We start from the raw sequence: 27,569 nt of genomic DNA, 5'->3' as shown, positions 1-27,569 counted from the left end.
TATAATTTTTTTCTGTCTGTCTCTGCCTCACATTTTCTGTTAAATAAAAATCTGCACTATTGACTTTGGCATATAGTCTCATTTGCACCTTAATTCTGGAAGAGGCACCTCTCTAATAATTTTAAACAACCTGATCATAACAAATGGTTGCATCAATCGGTTGGTTAAGGATCAGATCCTCTTCACATTTCCACATCCACAGGTATGTTATTATAGGGATGGACAGAGGAGTGTCTCTGAATGAACTACTGAGCTCCAAACAACTCCTGCAAAAAGTACCCTTGTAGTCCTGAGGACTTGAGTGGTACTGTGGGAACAGCAGATCCCACAGTCCAGAGACTGAAGTCAGAAAGAAGGAAGTGGGTACAGCACAGGAAAGCTGGGCTTCAAGCAGGACGCTCCCATCTGACCCACCAACATGTGGTGCAAGACAGCCTGGTGCTGTATCTGGTGCAGCATCTGAGCTTTGTGACAGCATAGAGAAGTCTACTCCCGTCCTTCCACCCACTCTGTGGTGTGGGAAGTGTTACACAGACAGACTCATTAACACCATCTGCTTAACTGTGGCATTTGACTCCCTTCCCCCAGCATGTACAGCATGTAATAGTCTGAGATGGTCTAAATGCACTAATACAATCCTACATTTTGCATTTCTGTATGTCGTAAAGAAAAATCCAAAATGAAAACATAGTTTTCATCCCCCACAACATTGCTCTTAGTTTTCTAACTGAATTTGCTTGCACTGTTTCTTAAAAGAAAAAAAAAACTCTGCAGTAGCATGTAACTCTTATTTCAATAAAAATTAGCAGTCATAAATACTTCTGTACAGAACTGTAATATCTACAGAGGAAACAACTTTTCATGGTATCTTTATTCATTCTACTACAAAGAAAGAACACTAAATCTCACACATGAATGCAAATACAAGGAAAACTTCAGGCCAGGAGGAAAAAATTATTTCTAAATATGTGAAAGTACTAACCATCTTTTTCCTATTCACATCTGCATTTTACAATGAAAAGAAAAAAATAATTTCCAAGTACTTGGGTTGTCGTGTCAGTATGGTTTATTAATTGCACACCACTGCACGGTCTATTAATTCTAGATATTCTATTACTTCTAGATATTTAATTCTAGATATTCTATTACTTACAGCATTTCTGTAGCTAGGAGTGCAAGTAACTGAAATAGCCTTCCAGTGCTCTGGGAGGTATAACATCTAGTTAGACACACAACATAGCACTCTCCATTTTTAAAAGCTGTTCAGTGATTTGCATCATCTTTCACAGTGAAAAGGATGATGTTTTTAAATTTATTTTTCACAGAATTCCAAAGTCCCACAATTGCAAATGTGGCCACTTGGCTTTCTCTGGGCCTCAGCATCCCAGATTAAAAAACAAGGAGAAAATCAGTCCCCAGCAGGCTCCAAGTGAGAGTCCTAAAGGGGAACACCCCAGTGTGCTGCTTGCTCTCCAGGGTGTCCCACGGAACTCACCCAGCACCACACAGGGAGCAGAGTTAGAAACAACCCTCACATCTTGTAGTGCCAACCCTGCATCTTAACAAGAGATCAAAAAGGTGTTCTTCATGCATGTGTTATCTGTGGGCTATATGTCAGCTTCCCCTAAACTGACAAGCATAGCTAGAAGGATGAGGTAGTTTTTGACACACACAGACACAAATCATCCCAATCTTTCATTTATCTTTAATGCTAAACTGTCTGTAAAGTGTCCCTGGAAGAAAAAAAAACAATTAAAAGCATTTAATTTTTTTGCCTAACCTTATGATAAAACTGTTCTGTTTGACACAGGAAAGAATGGCATGGGAAAAAAAGGAACATACTTTTAACACAGCAGTGATTTAAGGCAGGAAGAAGAATAAAGACTGTTCACAGGGCTTATTACCACACAAAAACTTCTCACCTGTCAGAGGAAGTCCCACCAGCCCCAGGCTCAAGCTGCGATCAGCTTACATCTGAAAACTGGTTCTGCCCCTCCTCAGCCCAGTTCCCAGTGAGCATGCCTGGGTGCCCTCTAGACCATCCCACCAGTCCCAACACAGATACTTTCTGCTCAGGGCTAGAAAGAAGGGGAAAGCAGAAGGATTTGAGATACTGATGTTTATCTGAAATTGCATATGCAAATAAGCAAAAGGGCCAACTTCAAGCAAAAAGGTTGTTTCTGATTCTCATAAGACACAGCAGTTGCCAAACTAAGAAAAATACAAAACTCTTAAACAAAACGCAAAGTGATGACACAGTTTGACATTGAGTATTTGCATGTGGACAGGACTGGCTTGTTTGGGATGATTAAAGTCATGCAGATCAAACCCCTAGCATGTACTTCTAAATGCTCTCCCAAGTCCAGGCAGGCCAGCCAGCTGCAGAAAAACCCAGCCAAGGGAAAATTTGTTCCTCCAAAGGCTGGCAAAACTATGGCACACACCACCCATCAGAAGCTAGTGCCTGCTTGCTCCGGGCATCCACAACATTTTGGTACCCTCTGGCATTTCCGCACCCTGCTCTGTGCCCAGCACAAGATGAGCCCTGTTTGGGCAAGAAAACAACCCATCAACAGACTGGTTCACCTCATCTTCTTGTGCAAACCCCTCCATGAACCACAGCTTTGATACGATGGGTCCCCCACTCAGTAAAACCCACTGGTGCAATGTTAGGAAGATTACACTGCAACCAAGTCAAAGATTCCCTTCAGAGATGTCAGCCATGCCTTTGCTACTGGCGATACTCTGCTAGACAGAGGTGCAGCAAGTGCAGGAGGTGCAGCTAGTGCAGGATGTGCAGCTGTAATTCCCTGCCAGGACTGGTTGCCTTTCTGCTGGAAGACAGGACTGGACTTACTACTGTGGCCACAGGACTCCTGCAATGAACTCATGTTAATTTAATCCACAGTTTTATGGTTTGGTCATTTGAATAGCTGATTGTATTTGTAACCAGCTCAGATACCATGACTCTCGGGATAAGACATTAAAGAAAGCAACTATTCACCTTACTAATCCAACATGCTGCAAACTGGAGATTTATTACTGGAACCAACAGAATATGGAGATCTGGGATGAAATATTAATAGTGCAATGATTCAGTTCAGACCATTTTAGCAAGCTATTTTAAAAAATAAGGTATAATTTGAAAACATTTAGAGAAACATTCTTAAATGAGACTTGAAAGCCATCTGAATAAATACAGCAGAAATCTTCCACAGGTGTGGCTTTATAACTCTGATTTATAGTTTGATAGCCAAGCAATGAATGTAGTCTGTCACACACCTGAAACTGCTTCACATTTGTGATTCATTGCACAAGCACTGCTTTCAACACCTTCATTTTTAAAAAAATTTTGAATTATAAGAGCATTAAAACGGAAGAAAGGACCCAGCAATCCAAAATATAGATCTAGTCCAATATTTAGCCTTCTAAAGAGGCCAGCAGTGTGCAGCAGGGAAGGATAAAGTGGTAGTCATATCTCCTCCTAATAAACTCTGCATATCCGCCCATTTTCAGCTCAAAGGATTTGCTGTGCCTACTCTGATTCTTCTATTAAGTGGTCTTTGTGAGACCTCTTTGCCAGAGGCTTGCCCAGGCTCTCTCATCAAGCCTATATAAACCCTTTTGCACCCACAGCATCATCTGGATAGACGTTCTGCAGGTTACTCCTTCTGGCATGAAGAGTTACCTCCTTTTCCTTTTGAATCCATCTTCCTTCAGTTTTATTTCCCTCCAAATAATTTTAACTGAAGAAACAGTCCACTACTTCTCATCTCTTACCATTAAGAATATTTTAATCCCTGACATTTTGTACTTAAATGCAATGAATTTTTACCTTAATTTATTTTTTAGCAGACAAATTGAATGTACTCAAGAGATGGTAGTGATATAAACTACTTTTTAGTGTAGGGTTATGAAACTTGTCATGAATCATTACACACACTTTTTATATCAGAGAGCTTCCAGAAAAGTTGTTTTAGATTATTTTGATACTGAGAAAAGTGGTTATTGTGCAAAATATCCTTGCTGTAAAAATCATCAACATGCTTCAGTCTCTAGTCTTTCAGCAGTTGCTCTGGCTTGGCAAATTCTCCAAACTTTAGCCCTGGTTTTCTAGGAGTTCACATACATCATCACTGCAGGATGAGAGATCTATCTAGGTCTTCTCCAGTGTCACCATGATTATGCTGGAAACTTATGAGGAATCACAGTGACAGCGATGACTGCCAATCGACTCAGAAAATTAATATAACATTTGACTTTTTTTTTTTTCAAAACATGTAAAACTGTTGACAGACTGCCCTTGGATGCACCATCTCTCTAGATACCAAAAAAGGTAGTAGCCAGTAACAGAGTCACACAAGAAGTACTCTTTAGGCAGCCATCTGCATAATGAAGAAAAAAAATGCAGAATTTTCCTGTGCTTTAAAAGCTAAGTACCACTTAGTGCCCTCTGCTGTATACAGAGGTAAAAGGCAAAGCACCACTGAACAATGACATCATCTGATACTAAACAACTCTGTGTGTTGTATGCATGACAAATATTTATTTCCTTAATTATGCTTGTTTGCTAAAAATACTAATAAATTATGCAAATATCCTCAGTACCAGCTTAAAGCAGATGTTTTTTACACTCTCTCTCCCCATCTAGTATCCTGTGTTCTGCCTGCGAGCAAACTGTCACCTCACTTCCCACATGTACATAGTGGGAAATTCATGCTGAGTGAGTGGAGATGCTGGGCGGCTGGGTGGGGAGCGTATGGCACCCTCAGCATGAGACTGAATCATGAGATGCACATGATGCCCAAACAGCTCAGTGGGATCTGCTCTACACGCTGCTCTTGCCACTCCTACTAAACTCAAGGGAGTGCCCCCTGCTCCCTCCTCTCAGCTAAAAGAAGCAAACCAAAGACAAACAAACATGAAGGAAGGTCAAACCTCTGATGTAATTTTCAACTCCAAATAAATGTGCATTAACAGTCTGTAAAAAGTCCTTAAGGCACAACATGAAAGAATTAAATGCAGACTGAAGGAACCACGACCCTGAAGAGGATTAATTGACTGTCAGACAGAACCAAGGAGGTCTTCTAATGTGGAACACAAATATTTAATCTGATTCTGAAATCTTATCTCCTGCCTCGAAGAAGATTAATGGAAATTCTTTTGCAGCAGACTATCAATTCTGATCCATTTAATGAACTCAGCATATTTTTCAGAAACAAAGTTTGTGCATCTAAACTAATTTATTAGCATTCTACTTAAAATCACACTGAACAAAGTTGGTCAAAATCAAAACCTTTTCAAGAAAGTTAGGTCATAAAAAAATCTCATGTGCATACACATTGCATGAAACAGGCATGTCACATGCATACACAGACATGAAAACACAAGGTATCTTATACCTTGTGGTCTTATTTTATATGAGACATGAAACATTCAAGGTCTCCACACTGTACATGAACCAAAAGTGGCATGAAGATATTATGGTAGTAAACCTTATTCTAAAAAAAATGCTTTTCCAAATAGATAATCTCTGCTCTAGCCTGGAATGAACAGAGATATTCCAGAGAAGAAGAAAGAATTCATTCATAAATCCTTTTTTCTGTCTAACACAGACTTGAGTACAGGCAGATAGCTAATATCATTGCTGTGCTTGGTTCTGCCCTCGGAATCTATGTCACTGGCCAAGTTTCAGGCTTCTCCTTCATTTTTTCTTTAAGTAAAGTGACAAGAAAAGGCAAGTACAGCCAGCTGCCTTGCTTTGTCAGGCTTTCTTCTTCCTGGGAGAAGGTGAGGGAGCCATCCTTTCCATTTCTTTCATTTCTGCCCATAAGCTAAGCTGGCAATGTGCCAGGTGTCCCAGACCTAAGGTTTCTCATGTTTTTTCCTAGAAAGCCAAGGGCTCAAGTACAGTCTATCTGAATCAAGAGGCACATGATAGGCACTACCGTAGAGAAAGGGAAAGATCTCTGCCAACTCTCCCTCCTCCTACAAGTTCTTCCTGATGATCCCAAGTGAGATGAAATGCTTGGACTCTGCTCCAATGATCATGAGCCACTCTATCCAGCTTGTCCTGCAGCCCTGATAAATGCAGGCATCTTTCCTGGGCAATGGGAATAGAGCAATGGTGATGCCAAATATCTATTTAAATCACTGCTGAGAAGCATCACACATCAGGCAACCAACCCTCAAGCATTTGGCAGAGAGCTTTAGATCTCTGTTAGCTGGTTGAATTCAGCCTGTTCCTGTTTAAAACTAGCTCACCTGCATTTCATTGCTAAGTAAGACTTCACCTGGGAACAGTCAGCATGATGAAACGAAGCTAGCAACATATATACCAACACTCCTGCTTCTTTCTCAATAATCAATTAATAATAAAGTTATCAGGCATCAGCTGAACATTATCTCTGCACTATTGTCCCCAGGACTTGTACCTGAGATACAAATAATTCGAATAAGCTCACATTTGCCATGAGAAAAGAGCATGCATGCAGTTGCAGTACCTCACATAACTCAGTTTGAGCTTTTAATCTAGACAAGACCTTGATCCAAGGGCACGTTAAAACAGTCCTCAAGTACTGAGTGGGCTTCTGCTTGCTACCTGAGAAGGTAATGTGATACACCACTTGTACACACAAATGTCTGCATCTTTCCTGTAGTCAAGGAAACATTTTAACTACAGTTTCATTATTAAAAAGTCCAAATGACATTGCTCTTTTAAAGACCCTTGTTAATTCTTTATATTATCTAGAGCAGAAATACCTCTTTCCCACAGAACAGTACAGGATCACAAAGACATGGGTGCATTGCCTCTGAGCCCATGGGAACCCCACGCATCAGAACCATCCACTTCAGCAGGGCCTAATGAGTACTTCACAACCATTATTTTTGCACATAATAATCGCAGTCACAAAGTGAGTCTCCCCTACAGCAAAAAGAAAACATTTAATAAGGATCCTTGCATAATTTTCAGGTAAAGCATGTTAGTTTCCAGTTCTCCCTGTATCTTACGAAAATATTCATTTGGTGAGATGTATGAACCCCTGAGGTGATGCAATACTGCCACAAGTGCATTGCCATAGGACACCCTTCCCAGTACAACAGCCCAGATACTGTATTTTCCCTCATGTATCTATTGTATAGCTAGTATGAAACAGAAGTCCTGGGGAAAAACATAGTATGTGGTTATGTATTCTCTCATGCTCTCAGCTCTAAAATGGGAACAGTAACACATGCTTTCCTAAAGAGCTTCTGTGACCACAGAGTCAGAAAACTGTCATTTATGTCCTGGTACAGAGATAGCAAATCCATACATGTACCACAAAAGGGGTTTTGTCATAACACACAGACAGAAGAGCATCAAAACTTTAGGTTGTACCAGAATCTACATATCTGCCACTTAAAGTGAAAGCAGTTGCCTTCAGAGCTTTTAACTTCAGGTTTCATCTTTCAGCACATAAATTCATAAGGTATCTTAAGGAAAATGGAAGAATAGTTAACTATGCACACTCCATGCTGTATACATACAACCCTAAATATCTTCTTTCTTACACTGTGGAAAGCTGTTATCTCAGAACATACTGCCCTGATGGGCCTCACATTGCTTCTATCACTGTTCCCACCGTGAGTACTTTATGCCAAGTTTAGAGAATTTAAAAGCTCTTTTTTCTTCTTTTCCCCATCTTAAGCCAAACCACTAATTCTCTGAGCAATATACTCAGAATACCTGTTGGTACCAGCAACTACTACATGACACTCATCAAAAACTTAAACTGTACAAAAAGCCCCTTCAGATTAGACAGGTTACCTGGGACATTGCCCATGGAATTTGATCCTGAACTTCATCACATGTGTTCTCACCTTGAGCAACCCCCCTATCATGAGATGATGGAGAAAGGCTGTGATTACTCTGTGAGGAAGCAGAACAAGGCACAGTTGCATCCTCAGCACTGAAGGCAGGGCCTGGAGGGTGCTCCTGGGCAGCTTCCAGCCGGAAGAGACTCCTTTATCACCTGGTGCCCTTCAGCAAAGTACTCAGGGCATGTGCTGGGTGCTGGGGAGCTCTCCTTCATCTCACAATTTCTTAGACAATCCCACAGCCTCTCTGGCTGCTGCTACTTTAAAGCCTGTGTGGTCAGACAGAGCACATATTTTCTGGCCCAACTAAAGTTTCTCAAGGAACGTAGGCCATGGTAAGAAAATTTTCATTTTCTAGATCTCTCTTGATTAAAGCAGAACTTGCCAAGTCAAAGATGCTCCCTTAAGCCAAATGCAAGTTATATACTGCTGCAAACAAAACCAGTTTTAGAGTTCTTCTCTCCCACCTCCTGCTTCCCGTAAAAAAAAAAGGAAAAACCCCAAATGTTCATAATGCAGTATATTTAATGGTGGCCTAAATATGGGTGTTACCAGATTCTCCACTGACATAAAGAGGTCAGAATTTGAGAAGCTGAGAAAATAATTTAAGCTTCCACGAGAAAGCTTGACCTAGAACAATTAACCTGAGAACAGCATGAGAACAATGTCCCAGAAAGCTCATTTCCAAGACAAGTTTGTGCTGGGAAAAGGTTTTGTATTTCAGGACCTCTGAGAGTAAGTTCTCACATTTACACCTGATGTAGTGAATTCATTTGAACACCCAATACTCTCAGAACCCCTGTGAAAAGACAACTGCTTTTTGCTACATAATTTCCTAACCTCCTTATAAAAATGCTAGGAGTAACACGCTATCATATCCAGTACTTTTGGCATCTGCCTAGAATATAAAGGAAAACTGTTATGCAGTTGCAGAACCATTAAGCTCCTTTGAGAAACAGCCTTGTGTTCCAGGATGCTTCTTGCACTGATGCCTAACTACCACGGACCACTCCTGGTCATCTTTACAAGTTTTGTTACACTTAAAAATACTTTCTTCAACTATAATTGGTGTTTTGACACATTTTTCCACAAATGTAAGAAGTAAAGCACCTTACTGTGTTCTGTCCTTAAATAAAAGTGCCTATACAGCTAGTTTTGATCCCCGAGTGCTTGTTCTCCCTCCCAATTTTCTCTGTAAAATCACCCCCCCCCCCAACAAGACACATTTAGATTATTTGATTGGGGTTTTTTATTAGCCATCTGCTGTGCGGATAAATACATGAAAAAGGTACAGACCAAAAAAAGAGAGGCAAGTAAATGAGTTTTCATTAAGCTTTTTCCAGGGCCAGGGAGCTGAAAATGCCCTGTGAAGGCTGAGCCAAAGGGGTCTAAACCAGGCAACAATTTTGCTCCTGTTGGTTGGTAAGCAAGTGAACAAGCAGGTAGAACTGGTGGCTGGGAGGTAAGGAGGAGCACACCAGGGAGATGAGTTGTTCACTACTAAATTAGAGAATAATCAGCTTGGAATTGCAAATAACTGTATGCATTCTGGGAAGTGGAGAGGAAGAGTTATTTTCTGCCCAACTGCCCTGAACTATCAAACAGCTGCATTTTTCACAGAGTCTCTGCCCTGCCTCCTCTGCCAGCCTTCCCTGTGTGCCAGCAGAAGGCTTCTCTCCAGCACCTCAGACCACTGGGAACACCAGCTTGGCTAGCAGGAAAGCACAGGGAGCTGGCTTGTGTACACACACCTGGAAAGGTGCGCTGGAGAGCCGCAGTCACTCCTGGGCATTGCTCATTCCTGCAAACCTTCTGCTGCAGGAAGTGTTCTCTGCACCGGTTTCAAGTCTTTTTATGGTCAAGGTAGTTGCAATGTTGCCAAAATGCTGAGATTGCTGAAGCTGCTTTGATGGGGTCAGAAGATCTCCAAAAGCCTGAAGCAAGGGAGACATAATTCGTCTCCACAATAAAATTTCCAAAAACTCTGGTGAGGAAAACTCAATGAATAAAAAACAAACCACAACCTCTGACCTACACCTTTGCTACCCAATTTTCTGTTAGAACATACCTCTGTTGACTGTAAAAAACTAAAACTTATAATTATGAAGCTGAACACATTTTCATTATGGATGGATAGTTATGGGCGAAGTAACTTATAAAAGGAAAACTACTAGAGAACTTTTCACAACCAGAATCTCAGATGTCACTTGAAAAACAAGAGAATTCAGATTCAAACCAAACAGGTTCAAACCTGATAAAGATTTGGCTGAAGCCAAAACAGCAAAGACTTTAATTTTCCAGTCAAAAATCATATAGGAGAAGAGATCAGAAGTTTGCCAGTGGGGTCAAAAAACTCCTCATAGTACTCAATACATTTCTGGTTTAATGCAATGGAAGTATTTTGAGAATAATCAGGTATTATTTGCAGATTACTAAATATATTAACTAATTTTAATTATATTTTATTTATAGGTGATACTATTTATTTTTGGCAAAACTTTGCAGGATGTGCTGACAATATTTCAACATCACTGAAGCAGATTAATTAGGGTCTGACCCCCAGCCCACATGAAAATAATACCTCCTCACACCACCTCTGAGTAAAATTAATAGCCTTAAAGTACCCCATCCTATTTTGATTGGTTTTCTTGTTCACATTTCCACTCATAGAAGTAATATATAATCCCTGTTTTTAAGCAGACTGCTTCTGCTTTGTTTTCTGTAATCATCAGTTACCTCAAAATGTATGACAAGGGAACAGGTCATAGCATCACAATGCTTCACTGCCTTCTGCAGCAGCATCCTCTGCCCTGCATAGTACAGGAATCATTGCTTAGTGGTTACCATTAGACTTTCATGTTAGTGACCAACCTATAGCTCTGAGAGTCTTTGGTTGCCCAGAGACTTGCCCAGGTTTCACAAATAATTATGCCTTTATAGTTTCTGCTTTAGTTGATCCTAAATCTTGAGGTCTTTTCTCCTACTAGCAGAAATGCAAATACATATAGAAGTAAAATGCAGATTTTCCATTAAAATTTCTAGTTGTGCAATCTTCTGCTGGTTGGTTCTACTTATTTCTGTTTCTTGGACTCTTTGTATCTTTAGATATCTACAGTTCTACAGCACAGGAACACCAAGTTTACTTCTATACTCCTCTAAGACCATTTTTTGATGACAGAAATGTTATAAGCAGTCTGCAGCACATCTATTTGGTAAATATTAAGGGAGACTTTGCTTTCCAATCCAGTCAAACCAACATATGTAAATGCGTAAAGGGAAAGAAAGAAAAAAAAAAAAGGAATACTTCTATAACATAATTGAACACTTATAAATAGCATGCTTTCCATATATGTCAGATATCAAATAGCTTAATGACAACTGATAACTGGCTGATTTCTGCAATCTGCCATCAGCTGCTATTTTCAAGAGAACATGAGCTATTCCTAATACTGAAGTATCACTCCACTTAGTTGTGTAGGAAGCTTACATTTTTCAACCAGATGGCAGGTATATACTATTTTAACCAAAATCCCATTTTAAGAACAGCAGTTGATATAATGACAGTACTTGACAAGCCAAGAGGCATAAAAGAGTAGATAACTACATAATACCATTTAGTATTGGCCTTTAGAAAAATAACATACTTATCAACAGCAACAGATGGGCCAGGCAATCAGGCTGCATGACCTAATTTACTGGAAAAAACAAGGTGTTTTGTTTGGTTTTTCTAATTAAATTGAAGCTTTTATTTCCAAAATATACTTGTAAAATATGGATGTGATTTTCTCCTGCATGTATCAAGCCAAAAAGCCTCTGCTCCCTGAGTCAAGCACGGACAAGAGTGTCTGGCTGCATTACAGTATGATTAATCCACACAACTGCTTTAAACCCAAGAGAGGGGAAAAGCCACCTCTAGAATACAGGGTTTGATATGATCCAAATAACTTGTTGTGAAATATCTCTGTCATTAGATCAATGTCTACTAATTAGCAAATAAATTATTTACACTGGCATTTCTATTACAGCAGAAGACATCCTGTTCTTTTTCGCTAAATAGAAACAACAAATAGTAGCTGTGAAATCCACTTTACATCTCACACAAAGTAAGTCTGCATTTTTCAGAACTGCCTTAGCCTGAACACGTTTTTTCTTTTCCCGCCCTGGTAACAAACATTAGTCCCTTTTGGGATCTCACCCACTGCAGCCTGCTGTTACTGCCCCTAACACAGGACATGGTTCCCCCTCTGTACTTACATTATGCCTGGGATCCTCTCTTCAAATACAAATGCAGAATCAAGAGGAGAAGTAGCGTCTGCGTGACTGAGCAGCACACTGCAACATCCCAGGTGATCACTGTGGCTTCTCCTCTCTTCTGTGCCAGAGACTTCCCTTGTATTCAAAGCTCGTTTGAGTGGGGAAGATCCGAAGTCCTACCAGTCAAACACACTGTCTTTGGATCCTCTAAAGCGCTAACAAAGCATTTAGGAGTAGATGTCTTTTTTTGGATGCATGCCTGTGCAAGAAGGAAGCAAACTCTTTATATTCACACTTCATTTTTTTCAGGGTGTTGCTGAAAGAAAAAAATTCCCAAGCTAGCTCAGCTCCAAATGGCCAACCACACAACCATTTATTTTCCTCTGGTTATACTGACTGAGTTCTTTTCCCACACGTTCCTGATGTGGTGAATGACTTGTCTGAGCAAGCAAGATAATGCTTGAGGCAGCAGATTAGAAAATGCAAATGTGCAGGGAGTCCAATAGGCACCTCCTGGGCTGCGTCCTGCTGGCAAGGTTTGGCTTTCTATCCCCAGCTGAAGCTGCAGGAGGTGCTCATCTCTCTGACGGCTTACACTGTAGATCTCAGGCCCTGAGTGAGGTACTACAACATCCCCATGCCCCAGCCCTGTGACCAAATGCACATAGTGAGAATTACTTCTGCCAAAGACAGGCACTACGGCTCAGCCCTTCTATTGACAGCAGCGACAGCTACCAAGTCACCAATCCAGGGCAGGCTATTTCAGCCAGGACAAATGCATAGCTTACTGGGGAGAAAGGAGGACAGCTCAGGGGCACCACAGTTCCTACTCCATCACTTAGATGTGGCTGTGGCAAAAAGGTCAAAGAAAACCAAGGATAAAAGGGGTTGAACTGGTTCTCTTCCCCTGGTCTGGTAGGATGGCATTGCTTGCTCCACACCTACTCCCAAAAGAGGACAAAGCAAGTCCTCATCCCTGGCACCCACTTCTTCACGGCAGGGAATGCCATGTAGGAGAAGTGCTCCAGGCTTGTGGGGTCATTGCTTACACTGACTCCTAAACAAAATGTCTCAGGAATATCTTGTACAGAGAAAATGGTGGCACATAGTTACCTCTGACTGCTCTAAGTGCCATGTGGTAACAAAAATCAAATTAACAAGAGTTTCCTGGAACAGGTCTTCATGTTCCTGGAGACTTTCCAGTCTGACCTGACTGGATTAAGCCTTGAACAACCTGACCTCACAGGTGGCACTGCCCTGAGCAGGAAGTTGGACCAGAGACCTCCTCAGGTCCCTTCCTACCCAACTTCTCCTGGAATCTGCTTCTGTGTGACCTTCTCACTGAAAGCAACACACCACTGATCATTTACTATCCAGGCCAGCAAGTCCTCACAAGCCCAGCACCCTTGCAAGAATTTCAGGGCTGGTGAACTACAAAAGCACAGTAAGGTACCCTCCTCCGTCCAGAAAGGTCTCCAGAACAGGATTGTCCTAATGGCTAATAGCCCTCACTGAAGAGCTCCTAACACATACAGGACCTGGAAGTTAAGTGCAGAGAGAAACAATGCCTCAGGTATAAAGAAGGATTTTCTAGATTTTTCTGTAAGCTTTTACTTCTACTACTTTCTCTGTAAGCTTTTTTTTTTTTCCATTGAAAGAAAATCTGTACAGAACTAGCAAGAATAAAGATATCACTTTTTTAGTATTTAGAATAATTGAAAATTTGTGTCACATTAAAATCTTTATTGGAATTGGTAAGTGGCAACAATGAAACAATGCCAAGTAGGAGCACCCTGACACCTCTTTTCACTGGCTCTTCATTTCACATTGCAATCATAGTGATCTAGGCAGCAAGACAATTCTGACTTAAAAAAAAAAGTTGTAATAGGAGATCCTGACTTGCAGGTATGCCTAACCATAGAGTCCACCTGGCAGCCAGCTGGATGGATCTGTCAGCTGCACTGCATGGTCTTCCTATGTTACTGGCTCAGACAGTTCTCAAGAGCATGGCCAAGACACCCAGGGCCACAACCCACCCCTCAGCGGTGCAGAGTGGCATAACATCTTCCCTGGGGCAGGAGCATGGTTAGGGGCGATGGTGAGGTAGGAACAAACCCTGTTCCTGCTGCAAAGATATTCCTAAAGTTGCAGCAGCTCACAATGCCAAGTTAGTCTGGCTCCCTTCCATCTGACTTGTGCCCAGGTACCAACACAGCTGGCACATGGCTGTGCAGGGAGGGAAGCCACGTTTCTCCCCAGAGGGAAAGCTTGATTCATGCTGAAAGGTATATTAGTCTGGACCTCAGGAGGGGTAACCTCTCGCTCTCCCTGACACCAGGGTTATGTAGCTCACTCCCCAGGCACAACCCAATAGCCTCAGCAGCTTGGACACATCACACCTGTGCAGCAGTGGTCCCACAAATGCAGAAGGGTCTATGGACTGAGTGATGTGCTTCAGATATTCAGAGTGCTCAGATCCCATTTAAAGTTTCACAGCAGGAGAGGAAAGGGAAAAAGAGAAGATGAAAAAATACATTTAAAAACCTAAAATAGATGTGTCCGCAGAAACCTGAAACAAAGACAGACAGTAGCCCTGATACCATTGCTGCAGCTGGTATAAAGACAGTACTTTTCCACACTGCAGTCACATTTCCAGCTTTTTTTGCAGACCTACCTGGAGGGACCAAATAATTTGCATCTATCTTTTTCACATATTATTTGCACATTCCACATATTATTTGCATTTATCATGAAAGGGTGAAGAATAATAGTGCTTAGTGCAAGAAATAAATACATTTAAAAAACAAATCAGTCAGTGCTGCCAGTCAGACAGATGCAAAAGTTGACAAAATACAGCCTTTCATTATTTTTTCATTCCAACCAATGCACAAAATACATGAAATATAAAAGAATGCCTCACATAGATTTTTTCCAGCTGAATGGAGCTTTGACAGTCAAGAACACTGCATTTTTCACATATTAAAATGTGATTTTCCATCAATTTTACCAGTAATGAAAATGTAGCATACAGCACAATTTCTTGAAAGCCAAGAAGTTGAAGTCAAGGGTGAGGTTGAAAGTTGCAAAACTGGGAGCCTCAAGGGAAAAGAAGCAGTGGATAGATGAGAACTGGTCCTCTGCCATTCATTTACTTTTTTACCAGTGACCTATCCTCTCCCTCACCGCCTCCTCCTGCCAAAAGGGCTTCCCCTCCTCCTGTTCCTGGTGTTCAATGGGAGGGGCAGCCAGAGCAAAACCATCCATCTGGTTCCCATCACAGGAAGGGTCTGCCTAGGCCAGCTCCTGCCAAAGCCTGACATTAGCAATCAGCATAAGAGACAGCATGAGAAAACACAGCACAACTAAGACAACAAACCTAATATTTTTAATACGCTAATAATAACAAATGTACTCAATTTCATTCTTTATAAAAATATCACAGGAGTCAGATGGGTCATCCCAGTAGCCTCATTTTATCAGGGAAATTAATGTAACAGCCAATATAAATGTTATTTTCTTATGCCACAGTAGATCCATCAGCACCTATTAGATGCACCTACAGGAGTAAAATGCGACAAGGAAGGATGATTTGATTAAGCAGGTGCAAAACCTTGCTACCTATTAATACACTTCATCTCCTTTTAACTACAGCATAATAGACATGGCATTTAAATTCTGATGCAGCCGCTGTAATCCAAGATCTAGTTTTTTATGAAAGCTTGGAGAGATACTCATTGAACTGCCCAAGATCTCTTGCCACGGAAGTTCAGCACAACCTTTCCCACTTCCCCTAATCCTGCTAGCTAGACAGGCAGAGCAACGCTGTCATGTCCACAAACTGCCCTGCTTCCATATCATCCTTTAAAATCTATTTTATCACTCTTTCATGTTAGTTGACTGGGGCGGGGCGGGGGGGAAGCCAAACCCACATCCAAGCAGTCTGTAGCAATACTTTCTGCAGCTCCTGCCATGGGGAGTGAAGACCTACAAGGGTATTAGCACCTTGTACTGCTGGACGCTGCAGGCAGATGAAAGCAGCACTGCCAGATGGACTTTGCAGACACAACTTTCCCCCCACCTCAGCAATCTAATCACACACTCCCCTAATTACTGAGAGTAGCTGTTAATTACCTATCTGAAGTAATTAAATCTCACTGGGGTCAAAAGTGATCTGGCAGCAAGGAACAGAGAAAGGCAGCAAACTCTAATCCTTTAGTGTTCTCCTAACCTGCCTCAAGCCTCAAACCAGACCCCTTAGGAGCTCGTTTGCCTCCTCGCAGGCAACACACACTCCTTGACTGAGCGTTCGTCCAGGTCTCAGAGACACATTTTCCCCATCACTTTGACAAGAGCTGCCCCTACTCCACTGGCAATCCTACTATCCTGGAAGGGCACATTGGAGCAGATGAACACTTGGGATCTCACCTGAGATCAGCTCTGCATCACAATTCCTCCCCTGACCTTCTTGCACCAGAGTAACAGCAACATCACAACTAACACTCGCACAGCCACAATCAAAGCTGATGAGTTTGTAAACACCTCCCACCCCTACAATTCATAGAATCACAGAATCATAGAATCGTTTGGGTTGGAAAAGACCTCCAAGATCATCGAGTCCAACTCTTGGTCCAACTCCAGTCCATTTACTAGATCATGGCACCCAGCGCCACATCCAATCTGCGTTTAAAAATCTCTAGGGATGGTGAATCCACCACCTCTCTGGGCAGCCCATTCCAATGCCTGATTACTCTCTCTGGAAAGAATTTTTTTCTGATCTCCAACTTAAATTTCCCCTGGCAGAGCTTAAGTCCATGCCCCCTTGTCCTATTGCTGAGTGCCTGGAAAAAGAGACCAGCCCCCACCTGGCTATAACTTCCCTTCAGGTAGTTATAGACAGTGATGAGGTCACCTCTGAGCCTCCTCTTCTCCAGGCTAAACAACCCCAGCTCCCTCAGCCTCTCCCCATAGGGCTTGTGCTCCAGTCCCTTCACCAGCCTTGTTGCTCTTCTCTGGACTCGCTCCAGCACCTCAATATCCTTTCTGAACTGAGGGGCCCAGAACTGAACACAGTACTCAAGGTGTGGCCTCACCAACGCAGAGTACAGGGGAAGGATCACTTCCCTGTACTGGAAGAAGGGGAATGAGATGGGAATAGGGAGGAAACTCCATTCAGGAAGAATTAGCATGTCTCTACCTCAGGATGACATGGCTCAAACTCCCTCAGAACTGTCCCATGCACATCACTGTCACCTGGCTTGCCTCTCAAGCTCCTTTCTTTTGCCAGGCTGTTCCCACGCACATCTAAGAATATCCTGATGAGTGAATAGCAGCTTTCTTCCCTCTTTCAGGAAACGATTTCCCCATTTGTTTCCTCTGCCTGCTTTGATTCTTAGCTCTAAACGTTAATGACCCATTAAAGAAGAGGAAAGCATCTTCTAGGAATTACTTGCCTCAGGCTATTCCACGGGCTGTAAATCCCATAATTTATACCCTCTTTGGTCAAAGAAGAACATTCCCAGAACCAAAGAAAAGCACAACTAGACACAGAGATGGAAAGGGCAGGGAAACGGTCATGTTCTCTCTTGCACACTTTGCTGTTTATTATCCTACAGCTTTAGAAAGTAAAGACCACTGAGATATCAGGGCTGAGCCACAGCCCAAGTCTGCTCTGACTTGCTGCCAGATAAGCAATGACAAACTTTGCAGAATGTCTCCTTTTTAGCCCTTTGTGTGACAGGGGGGTTTATGTCTCAGCCCGCTACACTGAAACTAACACGAGCCTCCAGACTGGCATTGATGCCACAGTCTAGGGTGGGACCACAGGTGAGGGCAAGGAGGCAGCACTGCTGCAGGAACCTGGCCAACATCAGTCCTTATCCCTGACCTGGGATCACAACTCCTGCCCTTCATTCCTGCTGTCTTGGCTTCACAGTGCACGTTGGTAAAAGACTGCATGCTGACTTGACTCCTTCAGGTTGCTTGCTGGATCCTGGTCACCATTCTCGCTCCCAGAATGGGAGGCACAACCAAGGGATGAAAATAGGAACCAGCCACAGGGCACTGCATGTCCAACAGAGCTGCCGAGCAGGACAGGATGAAGAATGAGGACAGACAGCTCTGTGAAAAGACAGAGGAGCAGCTTTGAAGGAAGAGGTAGAGTGGAAACAGAAGTTGATCCCTGAAAAAGGAAAAATTAAAAAGAAGACTGTGGAAGAGCAACCCACCTGCTGAAGACCAAGCAGTTTGGATGGAGAAAGAAACAACCAGGCTACTGCTGACGGATGCAAAGTTCAATTTCTCTTTTAGATCTCCATCATAAGAAGATAGGAAATGGTGTGTCAAAATCCCCAGGAGCCAGAGCTAATAGAGATATATCTTTCATTTATCCCTTGAAAGTTGTGGATCAAGTAGGCTTTTTCCTCCCTTTCACCATTCTTCTCATTTCTGAAACATTTTTGCCCACCTTTCTGTTCTGTAAATTCATACTTTAACATAGCAGAAGATACCGTGTATAGGAAACCAGCCTGCTGTTTAGACACAGTCAAATCTAAACAATACAAAAGAAAAAAAAGCAGAGAGAAAGAGACAGGCAGATGGTGGTGAGCTGTGCAGACAGGCATTGCAGCCTGAGCGTTATTGCAATATGCTGAAGCACCATTTGTCAAAACTTCTAACTTGCTAGTTTTCATAAGCTTAAAAATGTAAATAAAAAGTCTTACTTCAAGGCAGAAAGTTGGGAGCTCAAGTTTCAGTTCTGAACTACATTCCTAGTACTCCTGTACTTATAAGAGTAATGCATCTATATTGAAAAATCTGATTTGGTGTGTACCTAAACTAAAAAAAAAAAAAAAGTAACATAATTTGGAGAGGTAAAAAAGAAAAGAACAGTATAAAACATGCTTTTCATCAGTTGATCATCTATGTTTGTTTTTAAGTGGACACATATATATCATTTTCACAGAAATGTTTGCCCAAAATTCAATAAAGCTCTTGAATGTGAAGTACCTCAATATTGTTTGGTTACCCTACATTTGAAGAACACTTTTGGACAGATTTTAAATGCATAATGTTTGCTATTATTTATAATATATTCACAATACTTAACAGCATAGTACCCAATACCTGTAAAAATACATCCAGGGATATTTATGTTAGGAAAAAGTACTTCCTTCCCTTTCACTGGATTAGTGTAAGCCTCACTGGGGCAGGCTCCAAGGAGAGGGCAAGCACCCAGTGACACCTTGCCTGACCTGGACAAGCATGCAGGTTCCACTCTCTGCACCCCTCCCAGAGCTTATCTGTGATCCTTGCGTCTCAAACTATGTCTGGGCAGCTGAGCTATGATGAACTGTCCTCATTAACAGTGAACTTCTTTGTTTTGAAGAGGTAAATGAATAACTATGTGCCCTAAGAGGACTATAAATCACCACAGCATTTAGCCTCTTAGCTTACTGCTGTCAAACATACTTTGCAATGGCCAAACACAATCCATATGATAAATCTGTGCAGTGGAAGTTTTCAGACCACCAGTAATTTCTGTCTTAAAATCCTCCCAACTGAGAAAACAGGGAATAAGTAAGTACCAATGACCTAAAGTGGCACAGACTTCCCAGAGAATGTGACAAACTGAAGCAGAATAAAATAATCCAAGGCCGTAAAGGCAGAGGTAATACTTTCAACTTTGCATCTCTGAGATCTCGCATTGTGTGTCTGCAGAAAGACCAGTGCTTGCAGAAATTACTGCAAAACATGAGATGTATTGGGGCTGAGACACAGATCAAATTTGGAAAGGGATCTGCTTTGGTCCACTGCTGGGGCAGAGACTCACCCGTTGCCGCTGTTTCAGCTCAACTCCTGTGGGGTTTGTCTGAGGATCCACTGAGAGGGCTGATGCCAAAGATCCCACAAAAAGAGAGAGCCACAATGCATTGTCTCCCTCCTTACAGAATCATAGATTGGTCTGGGTTGGAATGGACCTTTGAAGGTCACCTAGTCTAAGCCCCTGCCATGAACAGGGACATCTTCAAATAGATCGGGTTATTCAGAGCACCAACCAGCCTGACCTTGAATGTTCTCAGGAATGGGGCATCTCCTACCCCTCTAGGCATCCTGTTCTAGTGCCTCACCAAGCTGACTGTAAAAAATTTCTTCCTTACATCCAGCCTGAATCTACCCTCCTTAAAAACCATGATCCCTCAAAAACCATGATCCCTTGTCCTATCACAACAGGCCCTGCTAAAAAGACTGTCCCCATCATTTTTAGGTTAGATATTAGGAAAAGTTTCTTCACCTGCAGGGTAGTTGGCTGCTGGAACAGGCTGCCCAGGGAAGTGGTCACAGCACCAATCCTGACAGAGTTCAAGAAATGTTGGGATGATACTCTCAGGCACATGGTGTGACTCTTGGGGATGGTCCTGTGCAGGACTAAGGTTCGGACTTGATGATCCTTGTGGGTCCCTTCTCACTCAGCATATTCTGTGATTCTTATAGCCCCTTTCAGTCACTGGAAGGCTACTCAAATGTCTCCCCAGAGCCTTCCCTTCTCCGAGATGAACAACATCAGCTCTCTCAGCCTGTTGTTACAGGAGAGATGCTCCAGCCCTCCGATCATTTTTATGGCCCTGCTCGGGCCCCGCGGCTTTACCGTGCTGGAGGCAGTACTGCAGGCGGGGTCTCATTGGAGCGGAGCCAAGGGGCAGAATCACCTCACCTCTTCGCTTCTTCTGAGAGGACTTCAATCCTTGAGGAGGTCGGATCTGACTGCGGGGCCCTCGCCTCCCTCACTCTCCCGCCCGCCCGGCGAGCGACTCCGCGGGGCCGGCGGAGGGCGCTGGCGGCGCGGTCGCGGGGGCTCTGCGGAGGCACCCACCGCACCGCGGGTGTCGGAGCGGCTGCCGCGGGCTCTGAGCCACGCACCTCGCACACACACATATACACACACGGGGAACGCGTTCGCTGGGTCCTGCATCCCGCAGGCTTCACTTCCCAGAACCAGCTGCCAGAATTGGTGAAAACGCAACCACAAAACCAGTCGGTGCTGACGAGGATGCTGAGCGATCCGCTGCTGCCGCCCATGCCCCGCGATCCCCGGCACGAGCTTTGTTCCTAAGACTGCTTGCCAAGGGCTTGCCATACCCCCTCGACGGAGGGCTCAGCCCCTGACTTGTGGAAGAGGCAACCCAACAAGGGGAGGCTCCAGACAGCACAGAAAACTTCTATTTTTCTTCCAGTTTCCTGCAGCGAAACCTGGATTTGCAACATGATCTGGGTCAACTCATACAGACAGAAGTCTGTCAATGTTCCCCCATCAATCTGGAAAAAGAGGGTAACAGCAAGGCTGAAGACTTCAGGGCTGTATTTGCTGCATCAGATAAACGCCTCACTTGCCCTGCGATGTGCCCTCAAGGACATGCAATTAGACAGGCAGCAGTCAATTGCTTATGGAAATATTTTCCGTGACAGAATTTCCCACTATCACCAAGTTCAGCACAATCACGGTGAAGTCCCCTTTACTCCCATTTAGAAGTGGAATACCAAAGATAATGGAAGGTCAGGCCACGCTGCATTTCACTCACCTCAGAGGCCCATATTTACGGGTAACATCACTAAATAGGACTGTTAGGTGGGAAAGGGCCTTGGGAAACCTGCAGCTTCCTGCTAAAAGCAGGGCCAACCCTGACATAATGTGATGTTGCACAGGGCTTGGTCCACTTCAGCCTTGAAAACCTCTGAGGTTCTCTGTAGAGACCCTCTAGGGAATTTATCGATATGTAATTTTCCTCATGGAGATTTTCTTCTTTTAATATTTTCTCAGAAAATCCCTTTCCAGTTTGCAATCTTTGTCCCTTGGAGCCTGGCTCTATCTTTTCCTTAACTTACCCAGAGATAAGGGCAGGTTGTAGTAAGGTCTCCTGCACAGCCATCTCCTCTCCAGGTTGAACAAACCCCTATTCTCAAGTCTCTTCTTCCACAGCACATGCTCCAGGCCCCTGGCCATCAAAAACGCAGCAATGGGACTGTTTCACACAATGTGCCACTCATACTTTATAGAAAGTAACAAAGATGTTTAAGAAAGAAGTGTGAAGCCACAGATCAAAGTTTGAATAGTTGAACAAAACAGCAACAAACCTAACAGCTGTACATTTATTTAAAGTAAAGGCAGCAAGTAGAGATCATCTCTGGCTAAAAAAAAAAAAAAAGAAAAAAAAAAATGGGCAACGCTTCTTCAAGGCAGCAGAGGGAACCTACTTACCATTTTTACGTGCCTCCCCATGAAATACATATGAACATACTTAACTCCTTGAAAACTTAATGCCTTCAATATGAGTCATGCTCTGAAATGCTAGCCAAAGAATCCTCTGATTCACATACCAACAGGAGCACAATGATCATTTCATGCAGGTAAATAAATTATTTGCAGGAAGACAGATGTCACATTACAAAAATACACACTGCAGTCCCAGAGACTGCTCAGTGCCCAGCACTTGGGGAACACTAGAAAAACGATTAGTATCTTTGCATACATTAATGGGAATAGCAATAATTAAATATCATGAGCTCTGAATAAAACTCACAGGTGAAGGAAGCACAGGAGGCACATCTGGCTAGACTAGGAGGTTACTCTAGCAGCATCCCCTCCTCCTCTGCTATGGCCACAAGCCACATCCTTGGGAAGTGCCTGTGGGAGCAAGTACTGTGCCCAAGCACAGCTCATGTAGGTGTTCAAGTGCCCTGGCAAGTCACTGCTGTATAAGCAGGAAATTCAGCCTCTATGCAAAATATTATTTGCACACTCAGTGAGTTGACACTGTCAAGAGCTGCCATGCAAATGTTGTCACAAACACAGCACCCTGGCTCAGAGAAACCAAATAAAACAGATTCAGCTGCCTTTTTGTAATTTGGGAAGATGACACCAAAACCACCCAGCCAGACCGGTTAGCTGGCGATTCCACTCCTCTGCATCAGAATCAGGATTTCCGGCTTCCTCCCCGGACTAGCTGGAAAGATGAGTTGTCACCAGGGCAGAGCTGCACTGAGATATGATGAAATAACCCATAAGGCTCCCATTGACCTCACGTAAACTCTTAACACACACCATAACAGGCTCCAGAGAAACTTGACAAAGAGAAGAATTAATACCACTACTCTTTTGGATGCAAAACCAAAAGCTATTTCTTGTTCTTTTCCTGTACTTTTCTGGGGACATCACTTAGAAGCTTATCTTCAACTAGTGGCTAATCACAGTGGGGGTTTTTTTCCCATTATGTTTCAAAGGTAAAACCGTCACACTAACTCAGAACAAGAAGGTATCAGAAGAGCCAGTGAGTTGTGCAGACTCTTTGTGAGCTACAATTCATCTGGAGGACACATCTTTACTGTTTCAGCTGCAATTGGTTATTATTTTTCAAACTAACCAACACAGAAGAAAAAATCTCCATTATCAGTCAGCATGCCAAAGCATACTCAAACTGCTCCAACACGTTACGCTGGATTTAAAACAAAGAGTTATTTCAGGTTTGTTTCAATTCATTGCTAATGTGGCAATTGTTTTAGGATCCTTTGCCAAAAGCAGCTACCCTTTGCTGAGAGCTAATAAGTTAACATCAAAAGCAGTTGTGTTCTGGACCAGACCAATGCCAGGGACCAGGTGGAACCGCAGGGCTGAGCGGAGCAGCTCATGGTGCCCAGCACAGATGCACCATTTAAAGCATCAAAGGGATACTACAGATTCTGTACTAACCAGAAGTGAATTAAAAGTTAGGGTGTTTAATTACTGAACAAGATCAACTTCCCCAGGTTAGCTACTTTCTGCTTGGCTATCCAGGGGTGTGTATAGAGATCAACAGCTGCACCTGTTGGCAGCAGATCACTTCTAAACCAGTGTTAACCACTACCTCTCTATCTCTCTTCCTGAGACCTTTACAGGAGAAGTCAGCCAGCTAAGCATAAATTATGGTTACAAACAGGGAGCATGTGAGTTGGATTCTGAGTCCTGGGACTGTGAGGGTGAGCTGCAGTGTTGGGGAGCAGCAGGGAGCCTTCTCTCTGATTCTGGAGATCTCTACAGCCCGTCACAGAGGTTGGACAGCAAATATAGCTTGCTGATCTTCTGTCAAACTGCAGCTCTGCATATCTTGGGGTGTCTTGGGAAGAAGGTTGTGAGGCACTGATGCCCTGCCAGCCTTGGAGGGAACAACCAAGAGGTAACAAATTCAGGTGTCAAGGGTAACAGCAGGGCTAGGGTGAGCAAAGATGAGTCTTACCCTGAGTGCAAGAGGCTACTAAAAGGCCTTGAGAACAACCCAGTGCACCCTGGCAGGGAGAGTCTGGACATGAAGGCAACAGACTGACAGAGATTTCCACCTGCTCAAGCACGTTCAGAGCACGAGAGGCATCACAGCACCCAGCCAGGGCTGGGACCTGGCTACAAAGAGCTGGCAACCAGGGTGCTAATCCATAATGCATCTGTAAACACCTTTCTTTTTCTGGAGCTACATCAAGGTCTGGAAGCAGAAAAAACAGTTACTCCAAACCAAAACTTGGCACAGTAACCCCACTTGTGATTATTTAAGAGCCAACACATCTCCAGGACAGTTAATGGCTCCATGCTCTGCTTACAAAGGAGGGTTCCACAGAAACAAAGATGGGCAAAACAGAAAGGCAGCAGTACCACCAAAACACCAAATTTACAGAAGATTGCAAATAGGTCAGGAGTCAATTGCACAGAGCTTCTGCAAAGACCACCAAAGCACAGACTTACAGGGTATGATAGGCACAGCTCAAGAGGCTGCTATTTCTCTCTGTGCATCAGCTGTGAGGCTTCAGATGGAGACTTTGCCCCATCTGGGAAATAACCCGTTCAAAAAAAGGCAGGCATAGAGTCCAAGAGATAAGCAACAAGAGTCGAAAGACATTTGGAAACATGACCTATAGGGAAAAGCTCAGATGTTTAAGAGGTTACAGAGGTGGCAAATACATCCTGAGAATACACAGTCCTAAAACCAGATAACTGTTCACAAAGGACGGTCATCAGTTGTTCTACTGCACAAATGAAAACAAAACCCTACTCTAAACATAACAATTTTTGAGAGTATTATGAAAAATCTTTTGGACTATACAGAGAGTTAAGGCATAGCAACGGATTTGTTGATGGGTTGTGAAATCATCCTCATCAGAGGTTTTGAAGATAAACATCTATCCTTCTCGGGGGCAATGAGATGGATTAGAAGATATCTTGAAGCCGCTTCCAGCCCTGAATTTCTAGTACTCCAGTTCCATTGGTATGTCCTTTCTTGTCAGTAGACTTTGATTATTAGCCTTAAGAGAAAATAAAAATCTTGTCCTTCATTTAATTCGGGGATGCCAATTCTCTTTTTTTTTCCCATCTTCTTTTAATTATTTCATTAAGTCATCAAACTTCAGTTAACAGAACTTCTTGTGTTTGTATGTGTAATGAACATGATGGACACAGAAAACATTAGCCCTGCCAGCTTTAAAACAAAATACATTGATTTACTTCACGGCAGCACACCCTTGAGTCTTGCACAATACCCCCAGGTACTGGCTTATTAAAAATAGAGAATTTTGCTGAGCAGCAGAAAGAAAGAGGTGAGGGGCAGCAGTGGATAATTGAAAGATTTAAAACAAATATGTAATAGTCAGATCTGTTTCCTGTTTCCAGAGGTAAAGGAAGTTCCTGTTTCCAGAACTGGCTATTTAAAGAGAATCCTGAAAACAGAGGGTTAGGGATTGGGTCTTTTTCTCAAAAATGCCAAATAAAACAAGTTAATAGGGCGAGTGTTCCTGAGCTCATTCTTTGGAGAGGAGTGGCCTCTCATTTGTATGCCACGCACATCACCACACTGCCAAGTGTCTCGGTGGCTGGGCTTAGCCACAGCACCCAGAGAGGGAGGAGGAAGAGGAGGAAGATGAGGTTATGGGGGAGAAAGGGTCAGCAAGCACCCACAGTCCCATGAGGGCTTTGCCTTCAGTCTCTCAGCCCACGCCATAAATCCTGAGGCCAAACCAGGCTGACTAGCAGGAACACAGGAACAGCAAGGGACCCTACAGCCAGCTCCGAATCTTGGCTGCTGCAATTACTTGATGAAATACCCAAAGACTTCTTTTCTCCAAGCATGAAGCTGGATGCTTTTCATTCCAGCTGTTTTTACAGATTAGTCAGCCAAGGAAGGGGAAAAGGAAAAAAACCTAAATCCTAGATGGTTCACTTGTGGAGTGTTTCTGTCATGTTGTCAGTTTTAGTGGTTTTCACCTCTGCTCCAGGGCAGTTCAAACAGCTAAAAAAGGGGGGGAAAAAGTGAAGAGCATGTGTGTGTGAATCTCTTTAGCTCACAACAGCAGGTGAATATATGCAAACTGCTTTAGTGTATAACATCTAGCAAGCCACCACAGAGACAGAACCTTTTGCTCACTGTTAAAGCAACCTAAAAGTGTATCCCTGCTGGCAACTGCAGGAGAGCTCTGACCGCCTCACTATAGAAAAGGTTTGACTTTGGAAGTACACCTGTGCTATACGCTGTGCATTTTGAAAACATGAATGTTTCATACACTTTACATAGCTAAGATTACCTTTCTTTCCCCTTTTTTAAGAAAAAGAGAAGTTACATTTGCAGGTTTTCAGTGCTTAAGAAGTAAAATTCTGTCCAGGTTTGGTCTAGAGGAAAAAAAAAGCTGTGCAGCTATTTGTACTGTATTGCAGCAGAATTTCATAGTGATTTGTGAAGGAAAACCAAACTGGTTGGGTTGCAGAGGGGTTAGCTGGGCCCAGGACTTTTACACAGGAGATCATGAAGGTAAGAGGGAAGTGGGTGCTACTCAGGACAGAGCCAGGTGGTGTGACACTCACCACTCTGTTCAGCTCACACGTGCACAGACATGCAGGTAGGGACCCTTCCAGGGGGATAGAGGTAAAAAATACACAATGAGGCATTTCTAGTGCTGGAAGCAAGGCAGCCTGTGACCAGTGTTCTACTTCCTGCCCTCCAGGACCCCAATTCATTCTTCCATAATGAAAACTACACAGGGCTGCATGCTCCTAGTCTTCATCTTGATCAAGAAGCAAAAATGTTAGTGCTCTGAAATTGTCCTGACCTAGAAGTAGAGAGCAGAATCCATGAAGCTCCAGCAGTTTTCATAACACAGCCCTTTCCTTATGTTCCTCTTACTCCTGACTCCACAGGAACACACAGACTTGCCCATCTGCCAGTTATGAAAAGCACATTTAAGCAGGCCTAAATTTAGGGGAGAGGAAGGGAGTTGGACAGGACTGACACTAACTACTCTTCACCTCTCTTGCATCACTCCCATGGACTAAGGGAACTGGAAAGTTTTGTTATGGGGAAACATGAGAGATGTCCAAACCCAAACAGGGGAGCAGGAGGCAAAGACAAGTGGGTAGAGGAGAGGGGATAATGCTTTCTCTAGCTACCACTTCACAT

At 43.1% G+C, this 27,569-nt stretch overlaps 1 protein-coding gene across 4 annotated transcripts in view; it reads right to left on the bottom strand.

Moving 5' to 3' along the window:
* The window catches only part of STOX2 (storkhead box 2), a 158,906-nt gene that overhangs the window by 93,278 nt on the left and 38,059 nt on the right, over positions 1-27,569 (bottom strand). For 2 of the 4 annotated variants that reach the window (XM_071556297.1, XM_071556300.1), the window contains exon 1: positions 12,112-12,514. The exons of 1 other annotated variant lie outside the window; for it this stretch is intronic. The gene's annotated coding sequence lies outside the window, so the exon portion shown is untranslated. Of the gene's footprint in view, positions 1-12,111; positions 12,515-27,569 lie in introns of those variants that run through there. One more of the 4 variants, XM_071556298.1, reaches the window with a different exon arrangement.

Source organism: Pithys albifrons, chromosome 5 (genome assembly GCF_047495875.1).
Source record: "Pithys albifrons albifrons isolate INPA30051 chromosome 5, PitAlb_v1, whole genome shotgun sequence".
NCBI lineage: Eukaryota > Metazoa > Chordata > Aves > Passeriformes > Thamnophilidae > Pithys > Pithys albifrons.
This window is presented reverse-complemented; position numbering and strand designations above follow the sequence as displayed.